Genomic DNA, 15,765 nt, shown 5'->3' on the forward strand with positions numbered 1-15,765 from the left:
CCACGGTACCAGTTAATGTACCCAGTGGTCATATTATGTGCCAAGGGAGTGGCTTTCCTGTGTAGGGTTAACATGGGTAGTAGTGGCACCGGATCCGTATCCCCTGACAAGCTAATTGGATGCTGCAGGGTGGATTAGATGCCCGTGGGTTCTGTCTCCTGAATACGCAGGGACCTGACCCGTTACCTCCTCTTTCATTGGCCATTGTTGGCCCCTCGGACACTAAAAGTGCCGACTGTATAACTATATATGCCCTCTTTTTGTGCCATTGACCCTAATCTATTCAGCGTTACACACGCATATAATTTACAATGTACCGCTTTGCATTACACTGACTGGTTCTAGTAATATGAGTGACAGCAGAGCATTAGTGACGTTGGTCTCCTAGACAACGGTATAACAGCATTTCCGGTCATGCGCATTACACCTCCTTTGGCTTGCGTTCCATATGTGCGTATAACGCACGGAGGCTATCGGCGCGCTCACAGGCTGGTTTTTCCCTCTGCAGCGCGTGGATGGGATGGTGAGATCCTGGTATCTTTTGTCATTGTTTTTGATTGTAACACTGCACTTAGCACTTTATAATACACAATCTTGATGATATTTGTAAAATCAATGGTATGTACTGTACCACAGCACATGCACTTTCACTATGTATATATTTATTGATGATTTTGTGGATATTTAATGCCTATCATGTTTGTAAATTTAGACGGGATATGCAAATTAGGGGGCGGGGCTACTTAATCATGTGATCACTCTGTTTGGTATATATATGAGCTCCACTGTCTTCACTTGGCTTGAAAAAGGCTCCCTGGAGCCGAAACGTCGCTGCTTATGTACTTTAATGTACTCTAACATGGAATAAAGAACACCACTTTTTCACTGAATACCTTGGAGTGCTGCCTATTTTCAATTACCTACCTCTGGAGGACCTAAAGCCTGGTTCTGAGTGCCTGCACCCACCACTGCTATTTCTTTGATGTGCTGTTTTGGACTTTCCCTATATATATATATATATATATATATATACACACACACACACACACACACACACACACACACACACACACACACACACACACACACACACACACACACACACACACACGCATATGCATATATACACACACATAGGCATATATATATATACACACACACAGGCATATGCATATATACACACACATAGCTATATGCATATATACACACACATAGGCATATATATATATACACACACATAGCCATATATATATACACACACATATAGGCATATGCATATATACACACACATAGGCATATATATATACACACACATAGGCATATTCATATAAACACACACATAGGCATATATATATACACACACATAGGCATATGCATATATACACACACATAGGCATATATATATATATATATATATACACACACATAGGCATATATATATACACAGATAAAATTATTAACTTACTTTATGGTCCTGGCGGGCGGTGCTTTCAGGGGTGGTGGAGAGTCCCATGAAGTTCGTTTTAGTAGTGAAGTCCTGCCAGGGGTGAGCGGGGGTGAGGCAGGGGCAGGCCACATGGCTGTAGTCGGGCGGTGGGCGAGTAGGGAGACGCGACGGCGGGCGTCTGATAGAGCCGGCCGGAAGGACGCACCGACAGGCAGGTAGGGAAATGTGCCGGCGGGGTGGGGGAACATGCTGGTGGGCGGGAAGGGGGACATGTAGGGGGTCGAGAAGACATACCGGTGGGCGGGCAGGTGATCGTGGAGGCGGGAAGGTGATCGTGGAGGGGGGTAGGGGATCGTGGAGGCGGGTGGTTGACTAGGAGAATGTGGAGGCAGGTGGGCGGCCATGCAGGTGGGCAGGAAGGGGATTGTAGAGGCGGGCGGACAGGAAGAATGCTGGTGGGCGGGAAGACTTGCTGGTGGGTAGGTGGCAGGATGTGCCGGCAGGCGGGCAGGGGCACATGTCGGCGGGGAGGATTTGTTGCCGACTGTCAGGGGGGGCGGGAGAGTGGGCGGACAACACGGTTCACGTCCATCCCGGGCCCCCTAGCAGCACGGGCCCTGTAGCAACCGCTACGGCTGCTACGGCTGTTGTTACGCCACTGGTTTACATTCCCCTCACCCGCCATAACCCAAACTTATAAGAACACTACTACACTTGATCTTATACAAAAGGTTCTTAGAAGTGCTGTTTGGGGAGGAGCCGAGAGACAGGGGCTTGGACAGGCGAAAGCTTGCCTGGCAGCGGAGCGCCAGCTCCATCCCAAGATCCAACTAACATAGTTTTAACTGCAGCACCTTTAATCTACTACTACTTTACAGCCTCCATACATCGTCCCCTTATCAAACTTGCTGTGTCAAGCAGAATTTTCGGGTGTTTCACCAGATACATAATGGAACTCGGCCCATCTGTCTCCGCCATGCTGGAGACCTGAAGTTGCAATCATAGCAGCGCAATATGGATGCCCCATACTGTTGCTCTTAATCATGGAACCATTTACGAAAAAACAATTAAAAATAGAACTGCTATGCTATTCCATTATTCCTAGGTGAAATATTCAAACGACCCCGCCTGCTTTGAAAATTATAATTTTTTCAAAGTAAACGCTTCTGGCCCCCATGCCCATTTTGGGTGGGAAGGAGCCAAGAGACAGGGGCTTGGACAGGTGAAAGCTAGCCTGGCAGCGGACCGCCAGCTGCATCCTAAGATTAGGCAGTCTCAGAGGCATCCATGCATACTGCCCCTGCTGTTTCCTGTCCATTTTGCCTCCACGATCCTCCACAGCGTCCACCAATGTCTCCATGCGCAACTTTCAACTCTCTATACCCCAGACGCTGGAGCACGAGAGGATATACAGCACATCATCCCCTTATCAAACGAGCTGTGTCAGGCAGAATTTTCAGGTGTTTCACCATATTCATCCATATTGCTTCTATGATTGAAACTTCAGGTCTCCAGCATGGCGGCGACAGATGGGCCGAGTTCCATTATGTATCTACCTTCCATTTAGGGTATGTCGCCAAGACACTCTCTAGCCTGCCGCTGCTGCCGCTGCCTCTGGATGCCGTCCCCTATAGTGTCAGGGTCAATTATTGGATGTTTTAGATGCTATCTAGCCTCATTCGGTCACTCTGTCAAGGCCATGCTGTTGCCCATAATTTTGGCATAATGGTGCGATTAAGCAGCCTCAGAGGCATCCATGCATGCTGCCCCTGCTGTTTCCTGTCCATTTCCGTGGTGTTTCCATCATTTTCTGAGGTTTCTAGGTGTTTGGCCAAGCTTCCCTGTGCAGACTCTTGGTCCCCTTGAAAAATGCTCGAGTCTCCCATTGACTTCTATGGGGCTCGTTTTTCGAGACGAGCACTTGAGCATCGGGAAAAGCATTTTAGTGCTCGCTCATCTCTAATTATGACCCAATTCTGACGATTATAAAACAATATTAGACCCACTATATCCCTTCTGTACCTCCATATGCCCCTTTTGAAATATAGTGTAATATAGATCTGCAAATGGTTTTTCATCACCTTTTGATGACAAATTAAATTTCCATATACAGTATACTAGTTAGAGGAGGGATATTATCTTTATAGTGCAATTAGATTTAAAAAAGTATAATATGCATGTAACTAATATACTTTAAAAAGTACACATATTTTACCCATTATGATCTCGTACATTCTTAGAATACCTTAAAATCAGATAAATAAAACCTCAGATGAACATCACAAAACAGATTCTAATGTGTCAATTTATTCAAAATAATTCAAATAAAAAAGTGTACCATAATAAATTATGTATTTCCACTGCAAATATGGTTTTGCTGAGATACAAAAGAATAAAGATGCATTTTATTCTTTAATACAAAAATATTTAAAAAAATTAATTAATTAATGACTACAGAGAAGCAAGTGAATTTTCAAAATCAGAGTGATTTAAGACCAGATCTACCAAAATTTATTTTTCCAAACAAAAAACAATAATACTCAGTATGTCAGATTTTTAGATCACAGATATTTAAGAATGCAGACTAATGATAAATTACATAATGAAGCCTAGAAGTAATGGCAGTTTATAGATTACTCTACTTCTTGTAAATCTGCATATCTAATATGATATACCCAACATGTTTAATTACTTGGCAGGAATACAAATGGGTTGACAGCACTGAACATACATTACACAGGTTAGACCACTACATATCTAAGCAGTGATGACACCCCAAGTGTATGAATTCATATAATCAGCAAGGGATGACCGGATTATGTGAAGACCTATATTGTGAGTCGTTTCGATGTTCTGAGGTTTGGTCTTTTCTCTCGCTCTTTGTTTTTGTGGCTAGGATTGTGGATGTTGAACACTGATGAGATAATGCACATTTGTGCCTTTGAAACTAATTCTTTATATATTCCAGATTTCTCAGCACTTCACAGACACGTCTACAGGTGAGCTTCTGTCTTGCCAGTATCAACTTCTGCCTAAAGCTTGATCATGTTAGCTGGCACTTTTCACACAACAATGTTTTTTGTAGCTTGTCATCCATTCCTAGAAAAAAGATGATTGATCTTCAGCATCTTTCTGTGGATTTGTAATATGTGAATAACATCATTTTACTTACTTGTCAAATGTATTTACAGTGTGAGGCATTAAGACAATGTGTACTTTTTAACATGGTACCTGAAAAAGATACATAGTAAAATAAATAAGGGGAAACAAGATGTGGACAAAGGGAAAGATTCTCACCAAAGACATCACAAATATTGTCACATCTGCGTCACCATCTTCCTCGATCCACACTTGTAGGTTGAAGAGACATTGATTTATCTATTTTTCACTTGTCTGCCAGTCTGAACTGGGCTTTAGTGGCTAGCTGATCTCATTTCTGCCACACCCTCTGAAATATGCCTTTCTCTAGCGAGGGTTAACTCTGTGTATCTGTGATTACAACTCCTTACACATGGGGCTTGGCCTTTCCTCTCTATAATTATTTACCACTCACTACATCGGCTGTTGGTCAATTTTCTCCCTGGCTTCATTCATACTTGTTCTGTTCGTTTCTCTGATTCCCTTTTGGTACCTAACCTCTGGCTTGAACCTCTTACTACTTTTAAGATCTAGATTTTATCATTGTTTGCTACCACAGTTGCTGACTTGGTTCCTCTACTCCATCTTAGGCCCCTTCCACACTAGCGAGTGTGATGCGATGAACTCGCATCACACTCGCAACGCAAGCTGCCGGGAACGCACGGCCCGAACGCTGCACCGCGGGAGTGAACTCAGCATGTCAGTTCACTCCCGCGGTGCAGCGTTCGGGCCGTGCGTTCCCGGCAGCTTGCGTTGCGAGTGTGATGCGAGTTCATCGCATCACACTCGCTAGTGTGGAAGGGGCCTAAGGCACCTTTCATGCGTGTGTTACACATGTGTTCTGTGCATGCTTTTGATGCGCAGAGATTGCATTGCACTCAATGGGTTTTTTGCATTCTTCTTCATGCACACACGCATGTTTTTTTAACGCCCGTAACGAGCGTAAAAAACGCACCATACAAGTCTATGGAAATGCATCAAAAACGCATTGCACTCTGAGACACTTGCAAGTCCAATGCAAGTGCAATGGGTTTTTTCACGCAACAATTGCCTTAGAAAAGATAGAGCTCAGTCCTGAGTCCTGAAATTGAAACGCATTGAAAATGTGCGTGAAAAACTGACACTGAAAAAACTCTGACTGAACTCTGATGAAATGTCAGTTTTTCACTGACCAAACCCTGATTGCTCTCTGATCAGACTCTGACGTGATCTTCAACACAAGTGTGAAAGGGGCCTTATTCTGTTTTTTGGTTTGTTTGTCTAGTTCTGGATCTGCACAGAGACCTATTAACGGATTGTCACAGGTCATTAACCCCTTCCCGACATTTGACGTACTATTACTGCATGGCGGGAGGTGGGTTCCCGCAAAATGCGGTAATAGTACGTCATGCTTCTGGCGCCGGCTCCAGAACGGAGCCCGCGCCAGAAGCTGCGGGTGTCGGCTATATATTATAGCCGACACCCGCCTCTAACACCCGCGATCGGAGATTTCTCCGATAGCGGGTGTTAACCCCTGACACGTCGCGGTCGCGCTGACCGCAGCGTGCTAGGGGCATTTGAGAAGAATCGGACCCCCCCGCGGCGCTTACCGGGGGGGTCCGCTGCTCCGATCGCAGCCCCGGGACTGCCGGTGCCCGGGGCTGCGCGATCCTCTTCTGTGAGCCGGGTCCGTGCCTTCTGGCAGGACCCGGCTGTAACACACTGAGCATGCGCAGCATGCTCAGTGTGTTACATTACACAGTGTAATACATCTGTATTACACTGTGTAATGTGAAGAAGAGCTTGAACAAGTGATCAGTGGATCACTTGTTCAAGCTAACCTGTAAAAGTTAATAAAAAATGTTAAAAACAGTACATAAAATTATTTTTTAATAAAAAGAATTAATTAAATAAAGTTAAAGTCCCCTAAACACAAATATTCCCTATACACATGCAATAAAGTGAAAAAAACACAAAATCGCCAAAAAACCCCACATATTTGGTATCACCGCGTCCGTAACAATCCGTACAATAACTCAGAAACATTATTGGACCCGCTCGGTGAACGCCGTAAAAACAAAACCCGTAAAACACGCCAAAAATGTACATTTTTCATAAAATCTCTACACAAAAATGTTCTAAAAAGTGATCAAAAAAAGTTATGTGCACCAAAATGGTACCACTGAAAAGTACAACTCAACACGTAAAAAATAAGCCCTAAACTAGCTCTGTCAACCAAAAAATATTAAAGTTACGTCTCCGAAAAGATGGCGATGCAAAAACAAATGAGATTTCCTCTATATTAGTTTTTATCCAGTAAAATTGTAAAAATAAATGAAAAACTGTATAAATGAGGTATCACCATAATCGTAGTGACCTATAGAATAAAGACAATATAGTATTTTAAGTGAACAATGTACAACCCCCAAAAAATACGAAAAAAAAGTAAACCAAAATTGACAATTTTCTTTTCACCCATACATTCAAGAGTTAATAAAATCTCATCAATAAGCTAATTACCCACGAAAATGAATTATTTGTAAAGTGCATCTCATGTCACAAAAAATAAGCCCTTATATGTCCAAATTGCCCAAAAAATAAAGATTGTATAGCCAATAAAAAGTGACAATGCATAATCTGCTCTGAATGGCGCAGCTTCCCTTCGATGCCCTGGCGTGTGCCCATACAGCAGGTTACCACCATTATTGTTATACGCGGGAGGGATTGGGTATCAAATTTTGTGGAGCGTTTTGGTATTTTATCCACTGAGAATTTGTACATTTTTTGAAAAACACATTCATTTAGCCAAAAAAGTTTACTTTCAAAATTGTATCCGATTTTGTTTTAACCCCTGTAAAACAATTAAAGGGTTAATAAACTTCATAAAAGTTGTTTTGCGTACGTTGAGGGGTGTAGTTTTTATAATGGGGTAATTTATGGGGTTTTACTTTTATTTAGGTCTCTCAAAGTGATTTGAAACCTGAGCAGGTCCCTGAATAGCAGGATTTTGCGTTTTTTATGAAAATGTGAAAAATCGCACCTGACGTTCAAAGCCCCATAACATACTACAAAAATAAGAGTATGCATAAAAAAACATGGAGGCATAAATTAGACATTTAGTGAATGTTAGTTATTACATTTTTTTGCGGTTATGACTATGTATGGAAAAAGTAGAACATTTTGAAGTTCAAAAATCAAGAATTTTTCCAAATTTTCACCAAACATCTGATTTTCTCATAAATAAATGCAACACATAACACCAACATTTTTCAACTAGCATGAAGTACAAAGCGTCACGAGAAAACAATTTTAAAATCACTTGTATATGTTAAAGCGTTCCGAAGTTATAACCATTTATAGTGACACAGGGCAGATTTGAAAAAATGGGCCGTGTCAGGAAGGTGAAAAGTGGCTTCAGCGTTAAGGGGTTAATACTCACTTTGGGGGGGGGGCTTAGCTTAGAACTCACTGTCTTTTTTGTATTCCTGAGTCCCAGCCATCCTTACAAACATGCTAAATATAAAGTAATTTCATTGCCATATTTTGACACCCATACACGTGTGATATTTTGTCATCTGTACACTTTTGTTAATAGAGCTGTGTATGGTGTAAATTTTTGCAGGGTGAGTTATTTTTTTATCACATTTTATTAACATTTTAATGGATGGAAAATGGCATAAAATTGTACCAGTACATTTGTAGTGGGTACAATACTTTTTTTATGATACTTTTTCTTCCAAGTTTGGGAAACGGTATAGTCCCAGCTTATAAACACAAGAGACATAAGTATTGTCTTTAAAATGTTTAAAAATATATTATTTTATTTGTGTATTTTTTCATTTTGCTGAGCTGCAATCTAAAATAAAGTGCTATGGCTAAGTTTACACTACTGTCAGGATTTCCGTTTATTTACCTCTGTTACAAAAAGATAACGGATAGTAAATAAGCGGTAATACAACTGAACATAACAGATGACAGTGTTGCAGGAACAGACACTTTACTTTCATTTTCAAGACATCGATCCATAGCTTCCCTCAAATCTATGTCTATTGCTCATAGATGTCATTTAAAGATATCTCATTTCTACCTACGTATCAATATCGCTTTTCAATCTACTTATCTATCTATTGATCTCTCAGTTCTTTCTGCCTGCCTCCCTATACCTCACATTTTCTATAATCTTTCCATCATCTATTTTTCTATCTACAGTATATATTAACTATTTCAATGTATCAATATCTGTCTATTTCCTCATCTAAAAAAACTGTAAAAAATGACACTTACTATCTGTCCCCCTTGACTAAAATGTAAAAGATAACTTGGTGTCATCTGTTATGGTCAGTTAGCCATCATCCATTTTTTTTTAGCTGAAAAAAGTACTTAGAATTAAAAAAAATGAAAAAAATGATGACATTAAGAGACATGAAACAGATAACATTAAAAAATCGACTTCAATGCGGTTTTTAATAGATCTGTCCAATATCAGTTTCTTACTTTTTTAAGTTAAACCAGAAACAAATCTAAATGGTAGGGTGAACTGAGCCTCAATGGCATTCATGACTCTAATGGCTTTTAATTGTAAATCTATGGGACAAAGGCCTATTCATATATAGTAACAATTCAGATATTTAGCATTGACAATGCCTGCTGCGGGGGTATGGAGACGGCTCACAGACTGAGCTCTTTCGATACTAGGTGGGCATTTGCTGCATATTGCTGCAATCAGACAACCTCGGGTCTCAAAAATATTTAAAAATGTTAAAAAATAAATATAAAAAAACCTAAAAATAAACATGTCACCAAATCGCCACATCCCAGAATGTCAGATCTATCAAAATATAATAACAGTTTTTCACAGCATTTAACCCTGTAACGTAAAATAGCTCACAAAATTGAAAATACCACTTTTTTGTCATTTTGAAAAATATAAATTCAATAAAAAGTGATTAATAGGCTGTATAGTCCTCAAACTTGTAGCATTGATAACCTCATCAAAAGTCGCAAAAAAGTACACCACCCACAGCTCTGTACACTGAAGTCTCAAAAAGTTATTAGCGCCAGAAGATATATAAAAGAAAAATGAAAAAAAAAATGTACAGGTTTTAATTTTTGTAAACGTATGAAAAAAGTGCAATTTGCTATGCAGAAAACAAGCCCTCACACAGCTCTTTACATGGAAAAATGAAAAACTTAAGGTGGGGAGTAAAAAATGGAAACACAAAAATGAAAAAGGGCCTCGATGTTAAGGGGTTAGGCCCCTTCCACATTTGCGTTGCAGATCACGTCAGAGTTTGATCAGGGTGCGATCAGGGTTTGGTCAGTGAAAAACGGACATTTTGCATCAGAGTTTAATCAGTTTTCAGTCAGAGTTTGTTCAGTGTCTCAGTTTTTCACACGCATTTTCAATGCAATTTCAATGCATTTTTCACACACAGATAACGCGCGTGAAAGGACTCAGGGCTGAGCTCTATCTTTTCTATGGCAACTGATGAGTGAAAAACGCATTGAACTTGCATTAGACTTGCATGTGTCTCAGAGTGAAATGCGTTTTTGCTGCGTCTTCATAGACTTGTATGGTGCGTTTTTCATACGCATGACTTGCAAAAGAAGAGCATGCTGAGATTTAAACGTGCGTTAAAAAAAAATGCAAGTCTGAAAAGACCCATTGATTGAAATGCAAGTTCTGCGCGTCAAAAGCACGCACAGAAAACACGTGTGAAAAATGCAATTGTGAAAGGGGTCTTCATCTCGGCATGGTTTGTTCTTTACCAGACATTTAGAGGTATCGGATATGAGGTGTGCATTATCTACATTAAAAAATGTGTTTTTTTAACATTAAACCTCAAATGTTTGACTACATTGTCTGTTCCTTATGTTAAGGAGATCGTACTGGTTTTGGACGACATCTTGATTACTGTCCACCATTTTAAGTATTAGCCAGGGGTCACGCTGGGGGTCAAAGCACTGTCCAGTTAATGTCATAATTCAAACTTCATTTTATGTAACGTGTTTGCTCGTTAGCTTGTCAGCTAATTCCCTTTGACATTTAATGAGAAGCCAGTCTGTCCTCCATTCGGAGACAATTTATCTCTTTCTTCTCAGGAAATTAGTATAAACAATACCGTTTATCTGTGTACAAGGTCCCTGAGAACCTAGCACAATTAATTAACTTTTTGTAGAATGTATTAGAGGGCGGTTGTAGCACATTTAAACTAAGCCTATAGCATCCAAGCACCTTATCTCCTTGTCACGCCCCCCAATGATGACTCTCTGTCTGTGATATTATGCATTTGAGATATTAAACGAGGGAGAAGATCTTTACATACACTAAGAGACTAACGTGTCTTGGTTTTATGTTCAAGTTCCTGGTACCAGGACAACCATGAAATATATATAAGTCGCCTGTACAACTGCTAAGGGCGGTTAGGCCCTAGATAAAAATCTCTAACACTTTGAAAGGACTTTCTGATTGTCTACTGAAAATAGAAATTTCCTTATGGCAAGGGTTTGGCTATGCTGTTCTTCAATGAGAGTAAAGAATTCTTAAAAATATTTTAGTAGCCTTTTAAAAGGCATACCTCAAAAAAGACAAAAACTAAAAAAAAAAACCTATAGATCATTGGATTGCTCTCTTATGGTCAATATCTATGATTCTTTACAATTCCATAGAAATTAGGTTTGGAATACTTTACAAGATCCATGGGACTGTATGTAAAGATGGCAAAAAAACTCCGATTTTTTTTTTCAGTGAAACCAGACCTTGTGGAAAGTGCAACAAATTAACATGCCTCAATAAAATAGATATTTGTCATTCACCTATGCTATGAAATTCTATATTCAATTTCTTGGGAATTTCAATTACTGTGTGTATAGATATTAATCTAAATCCCTAAGCTTTACTACATTAATTCCAGTTTTGATGATTTCTTGTCCTAGTTTTACCCACAATGGTTAAAATTATCCTCCTTTGTATAATGTGCCAAAGAAAGGACCATTTGTCATACTAGTATGTTTCAAAGGCTTTTTGAAAGGCTATCTTCCTTCATTTTCTACCACACTATAGGAAAGTGCTGCCAGGACAAAGTTAATGGATTAATTAACTTTTCAATGTGGTAGAATAAAAAAGTATCTTGTCTTTATCTCCTTTGATTTCAATAACTGAGCCAAACCTATTGAGGTGCACATATCCTTCTAATGACTTAATCACCTAATTAGTTGACTTGCAAAGGCCACTGGCAAATGAGCAGAGGTATTTTCTTATTTAATGTATATACTCAAAGCAAATGACCTAAGTCTAGCCCATGTGATTTCTCCATTTAGATTGTGGTGATAAAGTGTTAAGAATAAGGTAAAATATAAAGGTAAAATATAATGTCTTTGAGAAGGAAATACCAAATGGCTTAAACCTTGTTAGCTTTATTTTAAAAGGTCTTTGGCTTTGAACAACAAAGGGGGCTTAGGATTTTCTATTTAAGCCACTTAAAAACAATCCCTTTACAGTAGGGTTAAATGAATCCTTCATCCCATTCAGCACTATTTGTTAGATCCTGTGCTCTTACAACCTGCTCTAGAACACTTCACTGCTCATCGAATTCAAATACTGCAAACAGATATTCTGTCTTTATAAAGATTAAAAAGATCAAAATTAGCTTTTGTGAAAGTCAAATAATTGGGTCACATATTATTCACTCAGAATTTTTAGTGTGTATGTATGTATATAGATATATTCATGTGTTTGTGTTTGTGTTGAAATTTCAGAATCGAAAGCTTGTATGTAATCAATGGTGTAGACGCTTAACATGTACATGTAATTTGTGCTATATCCAGAATAATTTGCACAAGTAATGAACATAGTAGATTGATCTACTCTGACTACAGATACAATGTACTTACTTGACTTTGTATTAATCATTTCTACAGATGATGTGCATTCCCCTGATATATAGTAGGATAAAGGTATTGATAATAGTAAACAGAGGTATAAATTTTACCATTGGTCAAGGACTAGGCAGGATCTCCATATCCTCCAAAAAATCGCATCAGTGAACAGTGTCCTATAAAATGACCATTTGAAACCATAGTATGCTTTTTCAAATTTTACTTCATTTTAGTATATACATGTATTTACATCAATTCATATTCATTTTCATTCGTCTTCTATACATTTTCTTAGATACAAAACATTTTTGCTTTTTTCTTGCGGCTAGTAAGTAAATATCCGTGTGAGTGTGCTAACTAATAGTAAAGTTGAAAGGTTCACCTCTTTTGGCGTTCAGCAGTATCTTCACACTACTCACTTTTTCGGAGACCCCAGTGCTGAGACTAACATTTCTCTGACTGTTGGACAGAGTAGTATCGTCCACCTGTTGTGACGTTTCGAGGGGCACGCCCCCTTCCTCAGACGTATGCGATGCGTGTCTCCAAGGTATTTAAAACCCTGTTGGCCGGAAGTTGTTGTGTTATGTACTACAAGTTTTAAAACTGCAAGAAATAGCTAGATGTATATATAGGTTTGTTACTAGATGTTAAAAATATACGGTCTAAATGGAGTCGTGATAAAATATATAAAGTACGTCTATTTTGATATTATTGCACAACCTTTTTATATATTGTTTCTAAAATACATTATTTCAAAAATACATTATAATTGCATTCTTCATTTAGACCTTTTGGACATAGAGACTCCAAACGATTAATCCAATATACCTCTTATACTTCTTAGTAAACGTATTTTGATTTGTTCACTATCACTGCTTTCCACCTCTTCGATTATCATCCACCTGAGATCTGACACTTAAAGGGGTTATCCGGGTTTAAAAAATTTTTTATGTCCGGGCTGGGGAGGGCTATTTAAACATAATAAACATGTACTTACCTCCTCCGGTGCTGCCGATGTCCCGCGCCGCGGCCGGTCTTCTCTGTGCGCCGGTTTCATTACAGGGGCGCACAGGGAGCTTCCGGCCGTCCGGAAGCTCCCATGCGCACCATCTCCCAGCGCTTACAACGCTGAGAGATATGGACGCATGGGAGGAGCCGTCCACATCGCGGACCGGAAGCTCCCTGTGCGCGGCTTCCGTGCCCCTGTTTGATTACAGGGGCACGGATCGAAGTGACCGCGGCGCGGGACATCGGCAGCACCGGAGGAGGTAAGTCCATGTTTATTATGTTTAACTAGCCCTCCCCAGCCCGGCCATAAAAAAAAATTTAAACCCGGATAACCCCTTTAATGACCACTTTCTTGGAAGTGGTCAAGTTTCAGATCTCAGGTGGATGATAATCGAAGAGGTGGAAGGCAGTGATAGTGAACAAATCAAAATACGTTTACTAAGAAGAGAGGTATATTGGATTAATCGTTTGGAGTCCAAAAGGTCTAAATGAAGAATGCAATTATAATGTATTTTTGAAATAATGTATTTTAGAAATAATATATAAAAAGGTTGTGCAATAATATCAAAATAGACGTATTTTATATATTTTATCACGACTCCATTTAGACCGTATATATTTAACATCTAGTAACAAACCTATATATACATCTAGCTATTTCTTGCAGTTTTAAAACTTGTAGTACATAACACAACAACTTCCGGCCAACAGGGTTTTAAATACCTTGGAGACACGTATCGCATACGTCTGAGGAAGGGGGCGTGCCCCTCGAAACGTCACAACAGGTGGACGATACTACTCTGTCCAACAGTCAGAGAAATGTTAGTCTCAGCCCTGGGGTCTGCAAAGAAGTGAGTAGTGTGAAGATACTGCTGAACGCCAAAAGAGGTGAACCTTTCAACTTTACTATTAGTTAGCACACTCACACGGATATTTACTTACTAGCCGCAAGAAAAAAGCAAAAATGTTTTGTATCTAAGAAAATGTATAGAAGACGAATGAAAATGAATATGAATTGATGTAAATACATGTATATACTAAAATGAAGTAAAATTTGAAAAAGCATACTATGGTTTCAAATGGTCATTTTTTAGGACACTGTTCACTGATGCCATTCCCCTGATATACCAAGCATGTCTTTGGGCAATAGCTATCTCTTCAACTACACTTGAAGTTTCAAATCAGTTGGTTAAGGAGTGCTATCTCTATCATATACCAAATTTCAATGTGTGAACCCTTCATATAGCCTACTTCATAGCAGACATACCGTAAAGCATTTGTAAAGTGATGATGCTACTATATATAAATATTAATATAGTGTTAGTGGTAATGGGTAATGACAGAGAGGAGTGCACTAAAAGTAAGCTCAATGCTAAAACATTGAGAAATTTGCCTTATCTTAAAAACCTTGCATAGTCTTCTGGTTTTGTAAGATTTTAGGTTTTTATACCAAAAAAATCTGTTTAAAAACAAATGTAAAAACATATCAAAACCACAAAAATGTTTATAAGTGAGACTTTTCCAAAAAAATATGTATAGGAAGTAGACTTAAGGTTGGATTACAGGCAGGTTGCAGTCACAGCAAAGTGGATGGCATTTATAGAAATTCAATTTACAGGTTACTCAAAAGATATTCGGGTACAAATGTTTACAATTCAGGTTTTGAATACACAGCATGTGTACTATTACTGTACACTCTTTTTGCTGACACATTATAACTAAAAATCCCATTTCCAACCAACAAGTTGTGGAAAGCTATGATATGACAACTACAACCATGTATGGCTTCATACAGAGTCCCTTACATTTTATACAGCGGTTCTTTTCTTTTTTCGCTAGAAACACTCTATGGGGGAGATTTTTAAATAGGCAGGATTTTGTGCAGATGTCTATGTGTTAGACTGGTAGGTTTCCAACAGTCGACTTATAGTCCATTGCATGTGCAGTGTTAAATGCCTTCTGGTGTGAGTATCAGCTGTGTGTGTGTTCTATGCGAATAGACCTCACTAGCCACACACATGTATAACATCTGCTCCATTTTTTTGCACAGAAAATTCTCAGATACCTCAAACAAAAAATTGGGCAAAAACTTCAAAATTTGCATTCTTTTGAAAATTCTCAGTTGATAAATGTGGTGTTGCATGGTGTTGTCCACTCCGCAGTGTATTTTTTCCACCATTGCGTGACTTTAAATTTGTTTTTTCTTGGTAAAAAAAAATGCAAAAACGATGTTTACACAAAAAATTGTTACAATTATATGCCAAGAAGCTACATTGGTCTAATGATAAATCTCCCCCTATGTATCACAAGACAGA

The 15,765-nt window shown here is 39.0% G+C and overlaps 1 long non-coding RNA gene across 1 annotated transcript in view; it reads right to left on the reverse strand.

Annotated features, from left to right (window-relative positions):
- Nucleotides 1-3,903: 3,903 nt before the first annotated feature.
- LOC140134172 (uncharacterized) overlaps nt 3,904-15,765 on the reverse strand; it is a 38,440-nt gene continuing 26,578 nt past the window's right edge. Inside the window, exons 2-3 of the long non-coding RNA XR_011856092.1 lie at nt 4,620-4,678; nt 3,904-4,546 (exon numbers count right to left, since the gene is read on the reverse strand). This is a non-coding gene — a long non-coding RNA (uncharacterized lncRNA). The remainder of the gene's footprint in view (nt 4,547-4,619; nt 4,679-15,765) is intronic.

Source organism: Engystomops pustulosus, chromosome 5 (assembly GCF_040894005.1).
Source record: "Engystomops pustulosus chromosome 5, aEngPut4.maternal, whole genome shotgun sequence".
Taxonomy (NCBI): Eukaryota; Metazoa; Chordata; class Amphibia; order Anura; family Leptodactylidae; genus Engystomops; species Engystomops pustulosus.